This window comes from Nothobranchius furzeri, chromosome 9 (assembly GCF_043380555.1).
Source record: "Nothobranchius furzeri strain GRZ-AD chromosome 9, NfurGRZ-RIMD1, whole genome shotgun sequence".
Lineage (NCBI taxonomy): Eukaryota > Metazoa > Chordata > Actinopteri > Cyprinodontiformes > Nothobranchiidae > Nothobranchius > Nothobranchius furzeri.
The window spans coordinates 59,013,165-59,038,176 of record NC_091749.1 but is presented as its reverse complement, the minus strand read 5'-3'; the positions used below and the strand labels follow the sequence as shown (position 1 = coordinate 59,038,176).

The following is a 25,012-nucleotide window of genomic DNA, read 5'->3' as shown; positions in this document are numbered from 1 at the left end:
TGTTCATGCATGTGCAGACATGCGACACTATGCTTATTGTTGTTGTTTTGGCTGCTGTTTGATTTGCCCAAAGACGAAGATGCTTGTTTTGCAGATGCACAGTCAGGAGATGTCAGCTCCTAACATGTCTGCATCCTTTTCATCACTGTCCACCTGAGGTGGGTCTGTGTGCATGTGGAGTGGAGTACAGCTGAGACTGCCGGGTTGTGTATTCTGCTCAGGTTTGGCCTGGTTTGTGTGATTCTGAAAGGATGATTCTGATGCTGGCCAGAGAAGTCACTCAGGCTCTGGGAGTGCCACTGCTCTGAGCCAGCCTCTAAAAAACACACATTATAGACAGCACATCTGTTTCAATAAAATGCAAATGACTATTTATTAGAAAGTTATCTTGTGAAAATGAAATTAATTTGTATTGTTTAGTAAAGCAGCACATGTCGAGTCCAAATGAAATGTCACACTTGGGGTTTTTTTATATTCTTTTTGATTGTCATCACGCTCCTGTTACAGCTCATGTGTCGGTCAGCGATGCTGCTGCATAGTGATGGTAGTCAATTGAAGTTCTGAGCCATGTCATGATAAGGTGCCAAAGTTAAATACGCTAAAGTCCTGGATGAAAATCTGCATTATGAACTTAACATGGTCAGTCATTCAGACGTGCACCAGATTGACTGGACTATCCTGGTCTTCTGTTATCTCCTCTGAAGTTTTACAAGCCGTCAGCAAAGAGGAGCTGCAGGACCATCACTGCCGGTCCATCTCCATCCTCTTAAAATTGATATCTTGTTTCTAGAATTAAGCTAAGCATTCATTTTATTAGTGAACATGACATATTTCATATAATATCATTTAATATTTTTCATTTATAGCAAAACATGTATCAACTTTTAATATCACTGGCACTTATTATTTTGCTATTGAGTACTCAAAATATTTTAAATATTTGGAAAATGCACATGTATGATTCTCATTGTTAAAAATCTCCTAGGTTTGTCAGGATTTTTAAACAAATATTATTAAAAGCTTTTTTATTGGGCTGATTGAACAAAAACTTACGAAGGAAAAAAAAATCACAATGTTTATTTAAAGGTGCAATATGTAGGAGAGAGATAAATATGACATCCTGTGGTCAAATTTGGCTACTGCAATCACTCTGCTGTTTCGTGAGTTTTGTGGCTGTTGCCAGTTACGGATCAGAGCCGAAAGATTCTCGATAACAAGTAAAGACGAGTCATACACAGCAAGGTGATGTATAAGTACATTGTCATAGCTGGTGCTAGCACTCTTAGGTTTTTACTTACTACATTTATCACAGTAATACGCTTCTGGCCACAGACATCATATACATAAACAACCTGTGGACTGACACTGCCTGTAGGAGCTAGCATATCAGCGAACTGCCATCTTGCATGGGTCTCCATTCACCCCCCCAGTGCATTTTTTCCTACTGAGGATGGTGTTCACCCAACAAAATAAAACACATTTTAAAATAATTTTTCACAAAATCAGGCCTATAGAGCTCCGGGACATGACGTCACTTCTCCCGGCATGCAACAGTTCAAATCAAAACGGCGCCATTTTGGCAGGCAGAAACCTGCAGCTGGGCTATTTGTTATTGTCAGAAAACTCAATCAAATGGGAAATATGGTAGATTCCTGTTGTGCCCCAGGATGCCAGAACAGACGCGGACGACATAAGGGATGAGCCATCTACAGGATTCCCAAAGATCCGGAACGCCGCAAACATTGGATCATTGCACTAGTGACCGGGCTAAAATGAAACTGTGGGATCCCGAGAGTAAAGGATTTCACTTATGCAGCGACCACTTCATATCAGGTACTTAAACCAATGTTTCCTCAACTGTGTATGGCATTTATTTTAAATGCTTTTATTACGATTCTTAGTGGCCTTCCTAAACTTATTTTGGCGTGGCTTTTTCTGTCTTATTACTCACAGCAACAAGTAAACATCACGTAAAGCGTTGCCTCGTGATTTCTGAGTGCTGCCGTTTACGTGTTTTATGATCACAGCAATTAACCGGCTAAGCTGTATTTAATTTTTAAGCAATGGTTGATCAATTGTCAGATCACACATAAAAAGCACTTTGGATTGCTATTATCTGTCTCACCGAGACAGATCTCAGACAGATCCTGAGACGCTCCTGCGTGATGTATTTATTTTATTCACGGAAAAAATCAAACTAGTGATTTCTCTTGACGTTCAGTTTATACATTCAAACAGCACAGCACTCTATTTAAACTACTTACATGTAAATCTATGTTATTTGTCCATCCATCCATTTTCATCCACTTATCCGGAGTCGGGTCGCGGGGGCAGTTGCCTAAGTCGAGAGGCCCAGACTTCCCTCTCCCCAGCCACTTGGGCCAGCTCCTCCGAGGGAATCCCAAGGCGTTCCCTGGCCAGGTCCGCTCCGACAGCTTCTGGCGTTTTTAAAAAGTATCCCAGGGGCACGGTAAGGGTCGGAGATGTTTAGTCTATTTAATTTCTGCCTATATGAAATGATTTCTTCGGTTTTAAAATGTGAAGTAAACTCCGACGGAGTAAAATCCAAGCCGATCCTGTTCATTTTGTTTACCTTTGTTGCCTGCCAACATGGCGTCTACTCTCTGAGTCATGCGACGTCTGGAGCGCTATAGTATGACATAATTAATAAAATCTTAATAAAATTAAATTCCAATTGGTAGCTTGAAAAGTCAATAGTAATTTTACTTAATCTGTTTTCAGTAGTGCACAGGCTGTTGCAACCGTAGGCTGCACAATGAACAGGCGTGGTTTCTCACTCTGGGTTGACTCCAGTTGGATTTGGAGATTGATGAATCCACCCAGATGCTGTTACCCTCTCTAGCGACCAAAAGGGCGTCTACGTAATCACAAATTCAGGGATTGTCATTGTTAACCTTCTTGTTGTTAGCTTGCTGTCATAGCTCTGAATGACTAAGTACAACGACACAATTGACTCATTATTCACTTCACACACACGCTTCACTGTAAAGTCAAGTTGTTGGTAATTGGAAAAGTAGCTTGAGATGTTTTCAGAGCTGACTTTTGCTTCTAATTTAAGTTTAGCATTGTTAGCTCAACGTTAGCCTCTAGCCTGCTTCACAAGGCATTAGAGTAAATCAAAAAGATCCCGTGGCATTTTAGGGCTACAAGAAATAACTTTTGGGTCACTCTTGTTATTGCCTTTGTTCTTTAAACAACTCTGGAGCTTTTTGCCGGCTGTAGTTGAAATACAAATGCCGGCGCTGCAGCGTTAGCTTGCTCACTGATGGTAAAAAGTTGCTAGGTCCCTCCTTTGTTTATTTTGAAAGGAGAAAAGCTGACAACCCCTCAGGTGGCTGAAACTGAAATATGTTACAGTATAACCTTCCTTCCAACATGGTTTAGTAATTAGACTGCTTTGAGATTCTTTCACTGTAGAAATCTTTATTCTTACACATTGCACCTTTAAAACATTAATAAAAATATTGAGTTTGGAATCATTGTTTTTTACCTCTAAGACTTACAAAAATTATTTAAGCACAGGCTCATAAGATGGTTCGGAGATGAGGCTGTTGAGCAGTGATTAAAACTAACTAGGGTAAAATAAAAAAATTGAGACCAAAATGACTTCATAACAAAATCAATTTATATTATGATACAACTATACAGGCTGTCTAAGATAAGAAACATATCACTAACCACTTTTGCCACATTTAGACGTAACTTGTGATCAACTTATTTTTTGGATAGTCACATGAATAAAAAATCGACAAACAGCGCTGCTGTAAAAGCAGAGAAGAGTAAGAAGTAATTAGTACATTTTATTTATGACACTTATCACAAACAGAATCACAAAGTGCTTCACATAGAGCAAAACAAAAGAAAACAAAGTCATAAAATCATAACGATCTCGAAACAGAAACAGATTAACATCAGAAAAAAATCAAGTCATGAAATTATAAAATTTCATAAACAGATAAAAGGTGAAAATTTGAGTCAAAAATAAGAAAATAAAAGGTTTAGGTAAAAGCAGCTTTAAATAAAAGGGTATTTTGCTGTTAAAGGTGTACAGACTGTCAATGCTATGTAAGGATAAAGGAAGATCATTCCCAAGTCAGGGTGCAACAGTCTGGAAGGAGCGATCACCTCGACTTTTATATCAAGAAGAGCTGCTAGAGGAGCCTAAAGGCACAAAAAGGAAGTCATGAAGTGTTTCTTTAATGAAGAGAAAGAAACATTAAGATAATTTATTTCTTTTTTTGTCCATTACATTGTTTTTCTGATCATTTTGAGCCAAACTGAAGACTGAAATGGAAATTTGAATAATTTCTCCAGCCTTTTTAAATCCTTTATTTGTCCTTTTGCATGAAGACACATTCATCATCAAATATTAGAGATGTGCTGCTTAAATTAACTTAAGTTTGTCATAGATTTTTGAGCATAATAGACTATACTGTAGTTTTGATAGCTAATATCTTTTAGTCCTTCAAACAGGTTATTCAAATGACATTTTACAGAAATACATATTTACTTTTCCTATTTAAAACTGAATCTTGTTGTTAGAATAGTGTTGACTTTAAATAATTTATAATAATTATTAATACAAGGAAAAATATGTTTTTCTTTCTGACTAAAACTTGCCTTTACAGATTTCATTAACCTTTAAAGATCAAAGTTTGGAAACCTAATTAACAAAGTTTAAGAGAGACCTAAAACGGCACAATACCGAAGACATCGTTTATATCAAGTAAACAATGAATCTAATGAATACGAAGAAGTTGTTTTCTTCATAATCATTTTTATTTATGAATTTTATCTTTATTATACATTTGTTTTGCATTTTTTCTTCTTTTGATTGAAATCTGTGTCATGCTCTTACTAAAAATGGTCTCCAGGTTATTTTGCACTCAATCCTTTTACACCTTTCTTGTATCTTACTGCAGCTTCTACGAGTTCTTTGCTAAACATTTATAAATGTACCAAACATGATGTTGGTATTTTAAATTAAAATTTCTCTGTTATTCTCAATTATATAAGTAGACATTTTAGGATGTTGTGGCCTCCTGAGGCTTAACTATTAGCTTTTGTTCATGTTTTTGTATGAATCTGCTCCCGACCTTTGCTGCTGTTTATGATCCATGTTGTGGCAACACAATAGGGATGAAACGGTTAAAACCAGATGCTGTAATTTGGCTTCTGTGGAGATTAGTTTCACAAAACGAGGCTCTGAACTGAATTGCTGATGATGATGTGCAGGCACAGCGCTGTGTTTCATGTTGTCCTGTGAGTAAGAGTAATGATACTGGAGTTTGGTGCTGCGTTGATTCCATCTTGACTGGTCTGCAATAATTCAGGAGGGGATAAGGGGTGGGACGACGGGGACGCACCATCTCATGGCTCCAATCCTCCTCCGCCACCACTGGAATATAATCCGCCGTCTCCTGACCTTCAAATCATGCAGCGCTGCAGTCGTTTCAATTGGCCTGGCCGCCATTAGCGTGAAATGTCCTCTAACCACTCTGCTTCTGCTCATGGAAGATTTCCTTTCTCCCAGCATGGCTTCCCTCCTCTTATTTGCTCCTTCTCCCCACCACCCTCCACCTTACGCCTGACTGCCATGGAGGGCGGGAACCTCGTGCACTAAGGAAATGAGCCGCCACAGGAGATGCTGCTGGTCAAAAGATGGGATGAGAAACACTCACTCTGCTGGTTTCTGAATCTTCTGTTCTTTTCATATTTGTTCAAGGGAAGAAAATAAAAATGTGTTGAAAATGTGATGCATTTATGAGATTTTGTTATTGTTGGTATACACTGTGTATAAAAGACCACAGCAGCATATATTGCTGAAACTGCTTTGTTGCTTAAAGGATTTTAAAAATGGAGATAAATTTGTCAAAATTTGAGCAAAAAAAAAAAAAAGGGGGAAAAATGTCTTTTGTATTGAAATTCAGATCTTTTGAATGCGAACACTGGAATGGAAACCCAGAGAAAACAAGGTAGTGCTAAACACCAGCCGCTATTTGTCCAAACATCGTTTGTTGTCAATTAAATGATGTTTTTGTTTTTGGGACTGTAGCTTGTCCTAAAGTTGAAGTGGTAGCAGCCGGCTGTTTCTCCTTCTCTGATATTATTGAGCAGTGAACATCTCACACCAGTTGTCTTCTGTTGAATTTCTGTTCGTTTCTGTTAAATACGCAAGTGCGTTTTGAGTGGAGGACCCAGGGAAGTGTGGAAGTGCGATGAGAACAACAACCTGGTGGTCTAGTGGCTGCTTTCAGTCCGAACCTTGTTAGTGACGGAGGTTTGTAGACAAATGCAAGAGAACACTTTGATTTTTTACGTTAATTTTTTAATTTCCACAGTATATTTATAGCTATACCATGTCAGACATTCATTGCAGCTTTTAAATTCAGCCTTACAATGTGACTATAGGATTGTTTATTGGCACACAACCACTTCATCCTTTTGTCAGGAGCATTGAACCCCCCCCCCCCCCACCCCCCCCCCCCACCCCCCCCACACACACACAGACGCATCATACCAAGCAGATTTACTTACAGTAGCCCAGAAATCCCACTCCAAAGCCCAGCGTGAGTTATGTTGCTAGTAGATAGACGGATCAATTATTGAAGGAGGACTTATTTGATATGATATGAATATTAAAATTATATCAGAGGACAAACAACATCCATGGCTTTCTTCAGATCAGGGCTGAGAGATGTGTGCCAAATCTCAAGAGAGACGCTCCTTTCTAAAGGGTCAAGGGCTGCTCTGAGTGCTCGATGAGCTGCAAGAAGTTTTAGTTATATATATTTTTTGCTCATTGAGAGGAAAGAAAGTGGCATTAAAAATGTCAGTGGCACTTCTTATTTAAATTATCTTTACTACCAGCTTGCTTTTAAATGATCTCAGCGCCTCATTTAGATGTACGGATAAATATCTTACCTAGAAATCATCGTGTAATAAAGACAAACTGAAAATATGTTCCCGTTTGCAGAAGGGTGTTGTTTTCCTGGTTTTTTCCCCTCCCCTGTCACTACCTGTTATGTTTTTCCAGGATAATGACAACCGGAAAACGTGACGTATGGAAGCACGTGGCTTCTTTGTGTTGCAACAAAACGATGAGGTTTGTTGCTACGGAAAGCCGTTGTGTCTCTTGATCAAATAGAAGCCCACATCCTAGACCTTTTTTCTGCCGTCTGTCCACTGGTTGTTATTACATCCACTATTTGTATTTGTGATTAATGACTCCACTGGGGTAGACCCACATCGGTATGACCTCAAGGTAAAATTGAAATGCATGCACTGGATGTAGAGCATTTGTATATTATTGCCCAATCTACTTAGCAGCCATTACATTTGTTGGCTCTGGTGAAAATAAAACAGAAAGGCTATGAGGTTTCAAATCAACAAGGCCACTCTAAGAAATGGACTTATTGGAATTGCATTAGGTTGATTAGACTGAGAAATGAATACTATTTACAGTGGGAGCGGTGTTAAACACTCTTGTTTCTCCCGGCTGCAGGAGTGCATCGACAGTCGGTCAGCATCAATTAAATCTCCTGATCTGTATACCCTGAGAGGCTGGACTGCTTGTCTTTTATTAAAGCCAGGACTGTGGCAGCAGAATGTTTCATTTCCTCCCAGAGATTGCCCTCGGTAATGCCGCGTACTTATCATGGTCCCGGAAAAAAGACGGCAGCAACACAACATTCAGATGTTTGATACCCAGATCAACCTGGGGCCCGAGCCGACAGAAGCTGCTCACACTCAAACCACCTCTGGCTGCTTTTACTGTCTTTAAATCAGCACTAAAATCATATAAAGTTCCTCTAGTTTATTTGTTGTGTAGTGAATTTGTCAAAGTTCTGTTCTTTTATTTTTTTTTACTTTAAGGTGGTATTTGGGGAATATTATGACGGGTTGTACGTGTCCGTTTGAGCAGATGAAAATGAAAAATGGGGTCTGGGAAATCCAGGGTTGTGAGGGGGCCAAGCTGTCCCTGGCCATTCATCCTCTCTGGCCCCTCTGTCTAATTAATGGGCCACATTCATACACGTTATTGCACCGGAGGGTCTGTCACTCATTAATCATGTGACCTTCTGTGGCACATTTAATGACCTTGGAGGAGTAGATCAGCTGGAGATGGCTGAAGCTGTGGAATTAAATTGTTTCTGAAAGTGGTCACGGTCACATCAGGCGCTTTAACAGCCTCCCTGCTCAGGCCCTCTCCTGTTACACCTCACCCTGCGTCTCATCCAGAGCTTCTGACAAGTTCCGCCTCTTAAATGGAAGATTTCACACCCAGTTTTGGATTAGAGCAAACAAAAAGATGGAGAAAATTGGAAAAACTTTATTCATCTTTTAATTTTATTAGCCCAATCATGTTGTATCCATTTGCAAACCTCATAAGAAAGAAAAAAAATGTGCCAAAACCTCATTTTGCAAATGATCTAATTTTCAAAATCTTAATGAATATTTCTGTTTCTCCAAATTTTCAAACACAGCGCTCTGCTTAGCAGTTGTGTTGTTTCTGTGCGGAATAGTCTCGTGTGTTCGTTGCATGTAAATGTTGCATTTAATCAGACAACAAGCATTTGTAAATTCAAGATTGTACAATTAGCCAAATTCTAAGTAGACTGACACAAATTTTGAGTATTTTAATGTAACGTATAAAACTATTAGGCCAGGGAAAATTAAGGATTAATTGGTTCTACGGGTGCTTAGAAGATTCAAAGTAGTTTCTTAATAAGTCGGATCTGTTTTAAGTTGAGCTAAATAAAAATAAACACTTAACTGAGACATGAACGATGCTGCTCAAAGAGCTCGACTAATTTCTTTTGGCAGGAAAAAACAGATAAAACATCCTCCTCGCATTTGGATGTTGACGCAGCAAAAACATATCTTACATTTTGTGACCCTAGATGCTGAAGGCTGTTTTTAGTTGTGCTCTAAAATAAAAACGTGAAATATTCTAACAGGACTGCTTGTTCACTTTCTGTTCCAGAATATATAAATTAGGATGTCTAAACAAAAGATTACAAACACTGGTTTTACATTTTTACATGTAAACACAATTAGTTTGCCAGGAAAGATAATACCAGGTCAATGCAGTTCAAAATGTAATAACTTTTTTTAAATCATTTGCTTTCACTAAAAAATAAAAATATTCTAGCTGTTGAGACTGAAAAGTAACACTTTACATTAGGGTCCCTTAATTAACGTTACTTAGTGCATTATTACACATTAATAAACAAACAGTCCCTTTATTAACATTCCCAATATTGTTAACTATTACGTGTCCTTAAGTTTAGTACAAAAGGGCCAGAGTGGGTGCCTGCTTAGTAATGCATTACCTAATATTAACATTATTAAGCAGTTATTGATGTTATTTACTAGGTTATTAATGCTTGCTAATGCATTAATATTAACATTAATATTAAGCAGTTGGCTATGTGTAATTTACTAGTTTATTAATACTCAGTAATTCACTAAGTAACGGTAATAAAGTCACATTTACTGTAATGTCTTACCCAAAAATTACAGTCTGAGTAAAAGTAACTGGATAATGAATCACAGAGTGGGAAAAAATGGGTTTAAGATGCATTAAGGTTTATAAAATATTAAAAATAAAACTTGTAGACAATCTACAGTAATTCATGAAAACATTTTTCATGTATTTAAAAAGTAAAATATCAAAAATCCCCCCCTTTTTTTCTTGTTTCCCAAAATCTAATCGAATAAGAGAAAACCTAATTTGAACACGTTCTCATTGAAGGCAGTTCCTACTGTCATGGCGGCCGAGACGAGGACATCAATTACGCTTTGATGCCTGCCACACTTTAATGAACTCTTTAAAAGAGAAGAATCATTTGTTTGTGTCCAAAGTTTAAACTCTGATCTCGCTCTGGCTGCCACCTCCTGTTCACAGCCGCAGTAGGAAAACGTTGGCTTTCTTGTCGGTGACATCGGAATGGAAGGATTTTGTTTATCCTCGTCTTTGTTTATTTAACATTTTGCTCAGCGGGGGAATTTCAGATAGATTGTTTTCAAGACAGTCCCTGCAGACAGCGAGCAAACACACTACAGCTTCATCAAACAGAACAATCTTCAACTTTCCCCTTCTGCAGCGTGCAGGGAAATGTGACTGAGACGAACATCGTAATGGAATATGATTGAAAATGATCGTCATAATTTTTCTGTGTGTCTGTAACAGTATGCTAGCACCGTATTTCTTTTTTTTTTTTTGAGGATTTATTTTAGACTCATGTGCAAGTGTACCCTTGCACAGGAAAAAAAAGACACAGTGATAGATGAAAACATTTCATTTTCATGTGGCAAACATTTGCAAGTTGGGTTATTAATGGATTCATGTGCATGTGATGGATTGTAGATGTGGAGGGATTGTTTTATTTCTTCGCCGAGGAAGCATGAACAGACATTGTGGCACGTAAAATTCAACCTGAAGCTCAGATAGGAAGCTAAAATAAATCTTTGAGAGCTGAAAAGCGAGTTAACCCCTGTATGAAATGAGTTTGGAATTGAGTTCATCTCACATGTTTGACTTGTCTTTGTGTAAATGTGAGCCGGGCGGGTTTTGATGGAAGCGGTGGCATTTTAAAATGTATTTTTAACAGAGGAAAGGAAGGGAAAAAGAAGAAATTGTTGTCAGAAAGTGGCATCATCTGTGTCGGCGTACAGATGTTCAAAGCTTTCCGAGGACCGTAAATGAACTTTTGCAACTCCACTCATTAAATCACATCAAATCAAACAGAGGCGGTGTCATTATCCCCTCCGTCTGCCTCACCGCTGTCTTCTGCCTTCCTTCCACCATCCCATTTCTCCTTGTTGCAAGTGCAGGCCTGATTAATATTTTCCACCCTTCCGTAACCATGGCAATAAGGTCACTGCATATGATACTTAATTGAATCTTCTCTGTGTTTTTGTGTGCTCCTCCAGTGTCCGGACAATAAAAACCTTCCACTGATGACTTCAAGTCTCCCCCACCCTGCCTTGTTTTGCTGCTCCACTCCCCTCCATCTTTCTTTTCATGTTGTGGCCCATGAATTTATTCATTTGTTTCCTCTGCTACCTCCTCCTTGTACCCCCTTTCTTTCCTGCCCTCTCTTTGACTTGAAGTCTTCCTTGCCTTGTCACATTGGTTTACACTTCTTCCTCTCCAGACTTTGTTCTCTTGCAGATTTGTTGCAGCCTTGAGTCACTTTTGGCCTTTTTTTGTTGTTTTGTTTTCAGCCACATGCTAAAACGACACTTTTTTTATACATGCCAGAGTAATGCACAGCAGGTCCTCTTTCCACCGCCCTATACCCCCTGCTCTTTTCTAGTTTTTAATATTTTTCTACATTGCTTACTTCTGTTTTCCCCATGCAAGCATTTGCATACTCAAATCAGTCTCAGGCACAATTGTTAAATTGATTTCAAATGACACTGATGACTGAAGTGGGGCAAACAAAGAGCCTGGCAGCTAGAAAAACCGCTGGAGGACACATAGTGAGCCACGGATACATGTTGCTCTCTGAGCAGGTGTTCTGATTAACGCCTAACAAATTGGGGTCCTTGAAGATTTGGACATAAGTGGGAGACACAATGCTCACACCAACACAACACATGCTGGCGGAGTCTTTGTTCGTGCAGAGATTCGGACCAGTAAATAAAAAGTGGGTCAGGAGTAAAGAAGAGGTAGTGATCTTTGTATACCACCTTCTTAGGGTTCTACAACCCCCCCAAGTCGCTTCAAAACACAATCACCCGTCCCCTTTCACACACACGATGAGCTATGATGTAGCTACAGCTGCCCTGGGGCGCACTGACAGAGGCGAGGTCTGCCACACAGTGGCGCCACCGGTCCCTCTGACCACCACCGGCAGGCAGTGCGGGTTAAGTGTCTTGCCCAAGGACACAACAACAACATTCTCTGGTGGGAGCCGGGATCAAACCTGCAACTTTCCGATTGCTGGACAACCCGCTTTACCGGCTGTTCCACTAGCCGGGCCTGCCAGAGTCGTCCCCTATTTAGTTCTACACAGATAAGTAGTCTGGTTACTCACAGGCAGAGAGGCACATGAGGGGCGGGACTAGCCAGCTCAAAAATAACCAATCAGAAATGCCGACTGTATCGCGCAACTCTGTTGTTTTTTAGCTGTAGACCAAAATGGCGTCTGGTGACGGCGCAAACAAATTCTTTAAAAGAAAGGCCTTTAGCGTTTCTTCTTGTTGTGTCTTCGTCGTTTATGAGAAACTGAGTGTCGCGGTGTGGAACGTACGCTGCTGAGCGCCGATCGGCTTGGTTAGAATTCTCAGGGGGTGGAGTTATTTGAATAGAAGAGTTCCCAGACCGCATGCATGGGGGCATCTGACCACACTACACAAGTACAGAAAGTATGCTGTGTGCATGCTTGAAGGCGTTGAATCAAACTGGTGAAGAAGCAGCCTTTCTTAGTTTATTAGCGCAAATAAATGAGTCATAGGACAAATTCTAGATCAATAAGATCATCAAAATCAACCAAAACGGGGAGTTTTTGCAATCGTTCCTGACAGGTCATTTCACTGAAAGGTCAATGTTTGGTAATGTTGCTGCAGAGTAATGGAGTTTGTTCTAATAAAACTGTGACAGTGATCTTCGAGCAATCATTAGACTCAAATCAAACAGAAAGGCACACTGGGGTGAAGGATAAAAAAAAGGCACACATCAGATTTGACATACGCACCATAAAATGACCATTAGCCGTTACCTGCACTGTGAAGTGACAGTATATCAATAATGTCACTGTGGAATTGGGACAGGTTTGTTGTTGTCTTTAAATCATCCAAACTCCATCCGGAGCTGGAGTGTGGGGGTACGAGAAGCACATCAGGGCTTGATGTTAATCAGTGTGGTGGGAGTGTGGGACCCCGTTTCTCACTAGGTCATCGACTTCAGAGTTCTGCTTGGTTCAGAACTCCCATTATAAATGCTGCATGTTTACATCATAATTTATATTATTTACTTAAACTGTTAAGTTAACAGTTAATTATCAAGGTTCCTCCTTTTCTGGCTCAAATTAGTTCTGGTTGTGTTACATTTCAGTCATGAGAAAATAAATATTTAAAGAGATACTTTGCAAATTTTCATATTATAAAATAGTTTTCTTGAGCAAGGATGTGCTAAAAAGACCCTTTACAGGGTCATTCAAAGACCACCCAGCCCCTATCGTCGCCTGTGGCCAAAATATTCCACTTGCAACATCATACTGGCGGACCGCTCTGTTGGGACTTAAAGAGCTGACTTACCTGGCGCTGCAGGCTGGTTTCAGCATGTTTACTGCACGTTTTAGATCATGAACACAGCTGATTTGTTTAATTTAGTGATGACATCACTCCTGTAGACACTAATGAAGGCTGGGGAGACGTTTCAGCTGTTAGGTTAAGATGTTAAAAAGACGAACGCACATCAAGGAAATAAGTTTTGGTTTTAGTTCTACAAACGGACACTAGAGGATGCTAAAAGCCAGCCAAAACAACCTAGTTTTTCTTTATTAGCAAATGTTAAAGTGAACAAATTATGCAAAACTCACCTTTTGTATCCTTTTCTGCTTCCATGTGGGTCTCTACTGCATGAAAAAAAATTCATCCATTTGTTTTCTGTCAATGTTTGGTTTTGGGAATTATGTGACCAAAAACAAGCTATTTCAAAAAGTCCCCATTTGTTACATCACAAACAAAAAATTTGAATAAAACCACCTCCCACATACAAGCAGCTGCTGGAGGAGCAGCAGTTCTGCTTCGGGCTTTATTGTAGCTTCTTAGCTCATAGCAGACTGAGCAGGCGAGTAGTGGGTGTGGCCAGCTCCTTTCTATTTTCTTGAAGTGACAGAGCCCTAAAATGACTCATTCTGGAAGGTATTTAAATAAGTACTGCTGAAAATGCTTCATGTGAGAGGGAGTTTCCATCCATCCATCCATCCATTTTCATTTGCTTATCCAGAGTCGGGTCGCGGGGGCAGTAGCCAAAGGCTAGAGACCCAGACTTCCCTCCCCCCAGCCACTTGGGCCAGCTCCTCCGGGGGAATCCCAAGGTGTTCCCTGGCCAGGTGAGAGACACAGTCCCTCAACCGTGTCCTGGGTCTACCTTTAGGTCTCCTCCCGGTTGGACGTGCCCGGAAAACTTCACCAGGGAGGCGTCCAGGAGGCATCCTGACCAGATGCCCGAGCCACCTCAACTGGCTCCTCTCGATGTGGAGGAGCAGCGGGTCTACTCCCAGCCCCTCCCGAATGATCGAGCTTCTCACCCTATCTCTAAGGGAGAGTCCAGCCCCTCTTCGGAGAAAACTCATTTCCGCCTCTTGTATCCGCGATCTCGTTCTTTCGGTTGCTACCCAAAGCTCATGACCATAGGTGAGGGTAGGAACGTAGATTGGCCGTTAAATCGAGAGCTTTCCCTTCTGACTCAGCTCTCTCTTCACCCCGACAGACCGGTACAACACCTGCATCACTGCAGATGCAGCACTAATCCGCCTATCGATCTCATGCTTCAGTTTTCCCTCACTCGTGAACAAGACCCCGAGATACTTAAACTCCTCCACTTGTGGCAGGACCTCATCCCTGACATGGAGAAGGCATTCTACCCTTTTCCAAATCAAGACCATGGTCTCAGATTTGGAGGAGCTGATTCTCATCCCAGCTGCTTCACACTCTGCTGCGAACCGCTCTAGCAAAAGCTGAAGATCACGTTCTGATGAAGCCAACAGGACCTCATCATCTGCAAAAAGCAGAGACCTGATCCTCAGGCCACCAAAACGGATGTCCTCGACACCTTGGCTGCACCTAGAAATCCTGTCCATAAAGGTTATGAACAGAATCGGTGACAAAGGGCAGCCTTGGTGGAGTCCAACTCTCACTGGGAACGAGCCCTACTTACTGCCGGCAATGCGGACCGAGCTGACACCAGTCATACAGGGACCTGCCAGCCCGTATCAGAGGGCCTGGTAACCCATACTCCCGGAGTACCCCCCACAGGGCCCCATGAGGGGCGCGGTCAAACGCCTTCTCCAAATCCACAAAACACATGTAGACTGGTTGGGCAAATTCCCACGCACCCTCCAGGATCCTCCTAAAGGTATAGAGCTGGTCCAATGCTCCACGGCCAGGACAAAAACCACATTGCACCTCCTGAATCTGAGGTTCAACAATCCGATGGACCCTCCTCTCCAGAACCCCTGAATAGACCTTACCAGTAAGGCTCAAGAGTGTGATCCCCATGTAGTTGGAACACACCCTGCAGTTCCCCTTTTTAAATAAGGGGACCACCACCCCGGTGTGCCAGTCCAGTGGGACTGCCCCAATGTTCACGTGATATTGCAGAGCCACGTCAGCCAACACAGCCCCACAACATCCAGAGCTTTAAGGAACTCCGGGCAGATCTCATCCATCCCTGGAGCCTTGCCACAGAGGAGCTTTTTAACCACCTCAGTGACCTCAGCGCCAGAGATTTGAGAGGCCAACCCAAAGTCCCCAGACTCTGCTTCCTCACTGGAAAACGTGTTGGTGGGATTGAGGAGGTCTTCTAAGTATTCTGCCCACGGATCCACAACGTCCTGAGTAGAGTCAGCAGCACACCGTCCCCACTATAGATAGTGTTGGTAGCGCACTGCTTCCCCCCCTGAGGTGCCGGATGGTGGACCAGACTCTCCTCAAAGCCGTACGGAAGTCTTGCTCCATGGTCTCACTGAACTCCTCCCATGCCCGGGTTCTTGCCTCGGCGACCACCTGAGCCGCGTTCCGCTTGGACTGCCGCTACCCGTCAGCTGCCTCTGGAGTTCCACAGGCCAAAAAGACCTAATAGGACTCTTTCTTCGGCTTGACAGCATCCCTAACCGCTGGTGTCCACCAGAGGGTTCGGGGGTTGCCACCACGACAGGCACCGATGATCCTGTGACCACAGCTCCGGTCGGCCGCCTCAACAATGGAGGCACGGAACAGGGTCAATTCAGACTCAATGTCCCACGCCTCCCCCGGAACATTTTGGAAGTTCTGTCGGAGGGGGGAATTGAAGCTCCTTCTGACAGGAGGCTCTGCCAGATATTCCCATCAGACCCTCGCGATACGTTTGGGCCTGCCTGGTCTGACCGGCATCCTCCCCCACCATCTGAGCCAACTCACTACCAGGTAGTGGTCAGATGACAGCTCCGCCCCTCTCTTCACCTGAGTGTCCAAGACATGCGGCCGCAGGTCAGATGAAACTACAACAAAGTCAATCTTTGAGCTGCGGCCAAAGGTATCCTGGTGCCAAGAGCACATATGGACACCTTTATGTCTGAACATGGTGTTCATTACGGACAATCCATGACTGGCACAGAAGTCCAATTACAAACACCACTCGAATTCAGATCGGGGGGCCGTTCCTCCCAACCACACCTCTCCAGGTCCCACTGTCGTTGCCCCCCAGCAGAACGAGGGAGTCACCGGAAGGAGCACTCTCCAGCACCCCCTCCAACGTCTCCAAAAAGGGTGGGTAGTCTGAACTGTAGTTTGGTGCATAAGCACAGACCACAGTTAGAACCCGTCCCCCCACACGTAGGTGGAGGGAGGCTACCCTCTCATTCACTGGTGTAAACCCCAACGTACAGGCACCAAGATGGGAGGCAACTAGTATGCCCACCCCTGCTCAGCGCCTCTCAGTGGGAGCAACTCAAGAATGGTAGAAAGTCCAACCCCTCTCAAGGAAACTGGTTCCAGAGCCAGAGCCATGCGTTAAGGTGAGTCCGACTATATCTAGTCGGGACCTCTCAACCTCACACACCAACTCAGGCTCCTTCTCCACCAGAGAGGTGACATTCCATGTGCCAAGAGCCAGCTTCTGTAGCCGAGGATCAGACCGCCAAGGTCCCCGCCCTCGACTACCACCCGTCACACACTGCACCCGACCCCTTTGGCCCCTCCCTTGACTGGTGAGCCCATGGGAAGGGGGGCCCACGTTTCCTCTTCGGGCAATGCCCGGCCGGGCTCCATGGGTGAAAGCCCGGCCTCCAGGCGCTCGCCACCGTGCCCCACCTCCAGGCCTGGCTCCAGAGGGGGGCCCCGGTGACCCATGTCCGGGCGAGGCAACACGGTTTCAATTTATATAATTCACCATAAGAGGCCTTCGCAGAGGGAGTTTATAAAAAAAAAACTTCATGTTTTGTATTTTGTATCGATCACACAACTATTGCAACTTGAAAAAAAGTCTTAATATGTCTCCTTCTATTTAATTAAAACTATTGCACCTCTGAAGTTTCCTCCAAGCAAAAGCTCATGCTCGAATAAATGCAAATGTGTTTTTAAAAAAGTGAAAACAAGCCCCCACACACCCACACCCACCCCCCACCCCACCCCCCTTTCCTTGTTGATGGGGGAATTTGTGTACAATCACACAATGTTGCATATGAATGGAGCTGCTAATGAATGGGACATGCACACTGTGTCTGCCAGCTTTCACAGCTGAGTGCGGCGCACGTGTCCCTTCCTGTTTGATATGGGCCTATAGGGTGCCCATCTGTTCCCCCGCACACGCCTCTCAACCTCCTCGTTTCTGCCATGTGCCGGTGTAACAGGCCAGCATTGTTGCAACAAGTGTCTCCACATAACCACACTTGCCAGCTCCCCCTCACTTGGCAGTGAGCCTGCTTAGCCTGCCCTGCCCCCTTATAAGACAAATACTTGATTCTGCCACGGGAGACGGCTGACAGGAGGAGGGAGGAGGAGACCGGAGGGAGGTGGCTGATTTGCATACTACAGCTCATGTGACACTGATTTCTAACAGCTTCAAATCAATTAAGGGTCATTAGTCCTTTTGTTTTTGTTTATTGTTTTTTAGTGGCACGATGTAGCTATGGCACGGTGCCCCCCATGGGAATGTCAGCACCCCTCCTCCTCCCATTCATGCCTTCTCCTCGGCCTTTGCTCTGTGTGTAAACAAACCCAGCACCAGCCTGGTGGCACTGCGAGGGGAACTACTTTGGCAACGACCCAGCTGTGCAGCTGGCAACAGAGCGGTCTAAATGAAGAGGGTGGGCATGCACAGGCTTCTTATCCTAATTGTTCTAATCATGACAACAGTTTGCTTTATTTGATGGAATCTGCACATTTGAAGCATCCAATTAAACTAATGTGAACATCTTTACTGGAACTTATGTAGGTTCATAAATAAATAAATAAAATAACCACAGTTGATCACAAATTATAACTTGTCCTTCTACCCCAGATGCAGCAATCATTTTTATATTAAACGCTTTCATTTATTTATTTATTTATTTTTGCTGACTGAAGACTGCTGGTCAGTGAGTGGAAACAAATTCAGGAGAATAATTTAAAACGTATTCCCGAGCATGGTAGCATTCTAAAGGGTGGATGAGACGAAGCAGGTATTTTAAATGAGACATAATGCAGAAAATAACATTGCCTCAAGGTCAATTGCACTGCTGTAATGAGGGCTGGCTTTATTCTTCAAATATTTATTCCTGTATCGTCCATTACTCATCTAGGAGGCAGCGCTCTGTTAATGCTTTACTGTGAAAAGGCATCGAGGAAAGAGAGAGAGGGAGAGAGGACAGGTCAGGCATAGAATGTGAATGTTCACATGCCCATTTTTGTGGTTGCACAACCCTCCTCAGCTGGTATAGAAAAACACTTACTGTTAATGTAAATAGCAAGGCAGCATAAATCAGGAGACACGCGTAGCCCGGGAGAATATTGTGTAATAGTTATAGCGAAATGAAGTGGCACCGGGATCAATATCCCACTATATCTCACTCTGGCGTAATGACACAGAGGGAAACAGGAGGCCAAGGGAGTCTCGTCCCTCCGCCCCACCACGGGCCTATAAATCTGCCCGACCTGCAGCTTGCTTATTAAAGTACATACACAATCGGCCACAGCCATCCAAAAATACAAGCTTACTTACTGACCCGGAGCCAGGGGAATGGATGCTCTTACCTTGTCTGAGGGCAGGAGGTCAGGGGCTGATTGGCATCGGCTTATTAGATAAAACAAAGAAGTAAAGACGCATCAGGACAGCATCCAAAGTGCAGGAATTACGGAAACTCGTTTTTAAATTTTAAGATTTAGCCATTAAACCTTTCACCAATCTGAAAAGCATCAGTTTGCCATAAACTGGATTATTCACAAAAAGAGGTTATTGATGAAATGAGTCTGCGTTGCTGTCGGCCAACGTTCTAAAAGTATAAACTGAAGAAAAATTAGTAGAGCAGTTCACCAGTGGCAGCCAACTTGCTTGTTTGTGAGAAAATATGAGTCACATGGTTTGATAAAACGTAGAGATTGGCTGCACTTCCCTTAATAGTGTGTGTGTGTGTGTGTGTGTGTGTGTGTGTGTGTGTGTGTGTGTGTGTGTGTGTGTGTGTGTGTGTGTGTGTGTGTGTGTGTGTGTGTGTGTGTGTGTGTGTGTGTGTGTGTGAGGCCATCTGTAATGTTTTGTAGTTTCTGATAGAGCGGTGCACGTTCCAGTGGTCCAGTCAGATGACTCAGATGGTTTTTTGTGCTCTGGAAGCAGAGCTGATGTTTCTGGAGAACAATGAGTTAGATAAGTTCAGAGAGAGTAAAGAACTTGTCGATGACGGAAAATAGCTTTTCTTTTAAGAACCGCTACACAAGTGATCAGAACAATCAGAATGCAATCCCTGAATGAAAGATGACTCGTTATTTTTTCATTTCATTTTATTTACATTTAGTTATTTTTCCTTCAGGTGGCTTTTATACTGCTGTTGTCAAGTGTCCCTTTTCTCACGCTCATGTTGTAATAACTTCATAAAAAAAAGCACAGAAGGCAAAATGAAGTCCAAAATAACTGTATTGTAACGACTGCCTGCGATACAAAAAACAAACAAACAAACAAACAAACAAACAAACTGGTTTTATCCATTTGTTTTATAAGATGCTGTTACAGGCTCAGAGGCTCAGGGCAGAGGCATGCTGGAGAAGGTTATGGATTCTTATAAACTAGTAGGAAGAGTGAGACTCGGTTTGTTTTAGTGTTATCTAAGATTTTTTTTAAACATATTTGTACTATTTAACACTGGACAGTAAAGCACTTGTCTTTTTATTTTACAGGACCATGAAGACATCTGTTTCCTGCTTCACAGAGGGTAGGTGTATCTGTTAATTCGTGGTTATTATTAATAATAACAGACATACTGTGGATAAGCAACATTTGTATGTAAGTAAAGGCATGGTTCAGATCTTTTGAGGTAAGTTTTCATAGAAATAAATGAAACATTTAAAAATCCTGCCTGTTTTAGATAACTGACGGCTCATCTGCTACTTGTCAATAAATTAAAGCTTTTATTACATTTCAAACATATTTATTTCTGAAGTTGGTATTTTTAATACGGGACTTAAAGAGACAATGTGTAGTTTTTACCATTATGTTATTACCAAAATGTTGTTGAAAAAGAATTAAATGATGCCCAGTTGTTTAGAAATATTGGCGGCTTCCTAACATGTAACCTGAAAAATCAGGTCTAAAATACATGGGAGCTGGTCTAAGTCTCTGGGCGACGCCATATTAGATGCCATGTTTCCTTCTATGGAAGCCCACGAGGACAAAATGCGTTTACTGATTTGTAACAAACCGTTACAAAACCTTCATCATTCGTAAATGTTGTTTTACACATTTACCTCTTCACTTGTTGCCAGTGATGAAAGGGAGACTGATGTGCTTGTTATTTAGCAAAAGTGTGAACTCCCCAGGGCTTTTTGACCCTAATGGGCATCCCTTAGTAAGGTCTTACTCCAACACAAAAATACTGCTTGCTTGCAACGATTTAGGTATCTACTGCCCCCTATTGCCAGGAAAAATACACACTGTCACTTTAATGGGAACTTGCTCCTTTGTGGAGCCAGCCTCTAGTGGATAAGGGGGGTAACTGCAATTTTAGTTATTTTTGTGTTGGTTTCACTTTTGGCAATCAGAGTTTGCCCTTATAGGTAAACCTCTATTTATCCAAACTGAGGCTATTAACAGGGCTTTATGTAAAAAACTAAACATTGTTTGTCAACTTGCCTCAGAAAGCCACTAACTGAGATTAGAATCTGCAAATTAAACTTTGATGACTTGACTGAAGAAAGAAATTAAAGTAGAAATGAAGACAGTGAATTTACAGATGTGTTTTTAGTCAATACAAAGTACAAACATTTAGCTCACTTTCTTAACCCATACATAAGTGTAAATAATGCATGACTCATGTCACACAAATTGTTCAAGTTTAATCTAAATACATATTCATAAAACACTGAATTCTATTTTTTGCTGTAACTTTTGCGCAAAGGTATACAACACCTGTGTCTTCTTATTTTACTTATTATTTGAGGCCCTTATTCAACTCTTTTCTTCATATTACCTATAGGCCATGGTTAGATTAAGTATTAGAAAAAGGAAACCTTTTAATATGAGTGCATGAAAAAAATCACTAGTTCTTTTTTCTTTAAGACTTTGGGGTTTGTAACCGCAGAATAAATGTCAGAGTTTATTTCACTCTTTGAGTTTTCTGTCATTGTGGTGAAAGTTATTTGTTTAAGATTTCTTCATGAAAATTTGGAAGTTTGTTTTTAATGCAGAGTTTGTTTCTGTGTGTTTTATTATTAGCAGGACATAAATAAAGCCTCCTTCAGTTGTAAGGTTGCTTTCTGGTATCAAAATCAACAAGATATCATTCATCACAAATTTTTTAAGCGGGAACGACGGAATTAAACTAAAAATGTAATTTTTTAAAGGTACCTGGGAAGAACTCAAAAAAGTATCAAAGGCAAATTTTTCAAAAACCAAAAAAATCTCTAAAGTCTAACATGGAAATGAAATAAAATAACTTATATCAGGCCTGAAAAAGAAGAAAAGGCTAACTGTTCTACACAAATAGTTTTCATGGCTGTTTCTGAGTATAAAATCTGAAGGGCTGCACAACAATGCTTGTTTTAGCCACCTGTGACATCAATATAATGACCTCACGTCTGAAAATCGCACGCAAATGTGCCACACATAATGACCTTTGACCTCTGTGTAAGGTTGTTTAACCAGTGGCTGACCCATAATCCTCTCCTAAATGATTTGACAATAGAGACACGTATTGATCTCATCAGTCCTCTGGCAAAAAGGGTCAAGAGTCTGGAGCACAGTCTGAGTCTTCCTGGGCTGATTCCATTTCCAAGTTGTAACGTACAAGTGTCCCACCTGTCCTCAACTTCAAATGGCAAAGTTCAAATGTCTGCAAAATGCAACACAGATGTAATTGGCAGAGGTGTGGACTCGAGTCGCATGACTTGGACTCGAGTTAGGCTCAAGTCATTATTTGAATGACTTCTGACTTGACTTGATAAATCTATAAAGACTTATGAATGGACTCAGACTTGAAAGCCAATGACCTGCGACTTGAATCGACTTGCATCTGTTAACTTGATGATGACTTGAGCATATTTCATATTTTAGCACTCAAGTGGCCCGACATGGACAAAAAATCATAAATCATTCCTCATTCTGGGTTTGATTTTGTACTGCTAAATGCAGCAGCACTTTGTTTATAATCAGCTTCAGTTCAATAAATCAGTCAGTAAATGAAGCTTTAAGAGGCTTTATTTCTGGAATTTTTAAATCGAAGTTAGACAGATGACTTGATTATGACTTGAAAATTCAAAGTTAAGGACTTGTGACTTACTTGTGACTTGCAAAGCAGTGACTTGGTCACACCTCTTGGTTTCTTTTACATGTACACGTTTTTTGTTGGAGTTCTGGGTAAAATGTGTAAATATGCTTGCAGCAAACATCAGCTTACCATATTTTATTCTGAAGGAAAATCTACAGAAATCCCAAATTTGTCACGAGAATATATCAAATTAGAAAATGTGATGATTATTCAGTAAACTAAGCAGAGAAACTATATTTTTCACGTCCTTTTCTTTAGAAGATTAACTTTTTGTGGTAAATGTCCCCTCTGAGAGAACCAGGACACTCCAGCCCGTCAGCACGAGTGTGTGAAATAAGGATATGTGTTAAATGTGAGAAAGAAATGGGACTCACCCATGACACTATCCTACTGAATTATAACTGTTGGAGACAAATTGCAAATGATATCTGTGAGAGTTTACGAATTGTCTCAAAATGTTTGCAAGAGTCCTTGACTTTCTTTCACGAATCACAGGAGCTCATTGTTGTGCCGCTGGGACTTTGAACATGTTTTAAAAGATTTGTTTCTGTGTCTCAGAAAATGCTTATAATCGGAGACAACTTTAGAAGGGGTTGGCAACCAAATCGCAACCACATGCAGAAAAATGTTGGACTCTGTGAGACAAAAATGCAACAAGAACATTTTCTCATCTGTTCTTTCTTTGCCACCACATTCTTTATTCTACAAGACCCAACCTTACAGAAAACTATATGCAAAATTGCTTTCCGTACAATTTCAGTTTGATTCAAAAAGAAAATTTACATATTATCTCATAATTTTGTATGCAACAGAAGTGGCCAACAGTCACAATGAGCCAATGGGACAGTCTTTACTTGGTGATATTAATCAATATTACACAAAAACTCAGAATGCCAAAAGAGCACAATGTGTCATGTGACAAGCTCAGCAAATGACTTGCATTTATCCCTCTTAGGCAACATAAATAAAGTTGTGCCTTAAAGTGGCCAGCGTTCGCTGTTCATAAACGTTGTTTTACACATTTACCTCTTCACTCGTTGCCAGTGATGATAGGAAGTGTGAGGTATTTGTCGTTTTGCTGGAGGTGGAATGATAAATGATAAAATGACTCGCACTTGTATAGCACATTTCAGAGTCAGGTCTACAAAGAACTTTACATTACAGTGTATCATTCATCCATTCACACAATGATGGTGATGAGCTACAGTGTAGCCACAACTGCCCTGGGGCACACTTACAGAGGCAAGGCGATCTGAGTACTCGTTTGAAAATTGCACTTCCAGGGATTTTTGACCCTAGTGGCGATCCGTTGATAAGGGCTTCCTTCAATTCAAATTCAATTCAATTCAAAATACTTTAGTAATCCCAGAGGGAAATTAGAGTTTCAGTACACACAATTCTGAGATCAGACAAACATACATAGACACTTGACAAGAACTGGTGACTGTGGTCATTCGCAACCCGAGTCGCGCTACCGTAATAGATCTAGAGGGTTTATATGACGATAGAGTCAGGGGGAGGGAAAAAAGGCACTTCAGAGTTACCCTCCACAGGGAGGGCAGCGTTGCTATGGAAAAAATCACCTCAGACAGATATGCACACAGACTTCAGACATTACACAACAGAAGTGTCCACTAGGTGGGGAGGTAGGGTTGGGACTCTCCTCAATTTAGTACATGCAACCGCATGGAGCAGCGCTCATTACCTCCGTTTGGACAGGGGAGGGAGAAATAAGTTAGAGGGCACATTGACTGCTAGATACGGTTCCACGGCCTTCACCAGTCGCAGTCCCGCCCAGGCTGGGATAGGGAGAAAGAGTTTCCATAGTGACGGCAGCACTCCACGTTTATTCTGAGGGGAGTTTTCACTGCAGCCTCACAGGCTCCAAGGGCACCAGCTTCAGATAAGAATTGTTTTGGGGACAGACAGAGATAATTTCCTCTCTGCCTTAGAGTTCTGTTGGTCTTCAGCCCCTCTAGATCCAATAATGGCGTAATTAATCAATCCCAATCCGTGCTGATCCATCAGATCTCTCCTTGATGGAATCCACCTTTTGTGCCAGAGCCTGAATCTCAGCCAAAGGTCCAAGCTTACGACTCATCTCAACAATTAAATGAGTTTTTGCGTTCACAGCATGATGCATTCCATCCCTGAGCTCCGGGATTGAGCCAATATTCCTCGAAAGCTCGTTAATTTTCTGGTATGCCAGGTAACCGCTCAGGCCAAACAGCAGGAAACCTGACACCAACACCACAAATATCCAGACATCTTCAGAATTTTCTACAGACAGTTGAGAGAGGCATATCAGGTTCCACTGTTTCCAG

The 25,012-nt window shown here is 41.8% G+C and overlaps 1 protein-coding gene across 2 annotated transcripts in view; it reads left to right on the top strand.

The window, feature by feature from the left end:
- The window catches only part of zfhx3b (zinc finger homeobox 3b), a 250,778-nt gene that overhangs the window by 3,106 nt on the left and 222,660 nt on the right, over nt 1-25,012 (top strand). For both annotated transcript variants that reach the window (XM_070554993.1, XM_070554992.1), the window contains exon 2: nt 20,104-20,138. The gene's annotated coding sequence lies outside the window, so the exon portion shown is untranslated. The remainder of the gene's footprint in view (nt 1-20,103; nt 20,139-25,012) is intronic.